This window comes from Protobothrops mucrosquamatus, unplaced genomic scaffold, assembly GCF_001527695.2.
Source record: "Protobothrops mucrosquamatus isolate PMUCROS unplaced genomic scaffold, P.Mucros_1.0 scaffold76, whole genome shotgun sequence".
Classification (NCBI taxonomy): Eukaryota; Metazoa; Chordata; class Lepidosauria; order Squamata; family Viperidae; genus Protobothrops; species Protobothrops mucrosquamatus.
In genome coordinates, this window is record NW_015386453.1 from 1,161,659 (window position 1) to 1,162,000 (window position 342).

Below are 342 nucleotides of genomic sequence, written 5' to 3' on the forward strand. Positions count from 1 at the left end.
CAATTTTATATGAGGGGAGAAGTATACAAAATAAAATACAAACATTTCAAGTTTGAAAATGGACCACCTGAGGCCAGAGACTGTAGACAAGAAAATCCAGAAAAAGTTCTCCCATTGTATCCTTGAGTCAAAGAGAGATAGGCAGCTGTTGCATTCAAACCCCTTCCATCTTCCTGTCACATGTCTCAAAACAGCTATCATAGAGTATTTATGAATGTGACTTTGGCTGTAGATGAGTTCTTATGTCACCTATCAGTCCTGATAATATATTGTTGTATGATATGCTAAGCATTCAAGATCTTTCTTTTTCTCTATTTTGCAGGGAAGAAAAATCTGAGGACC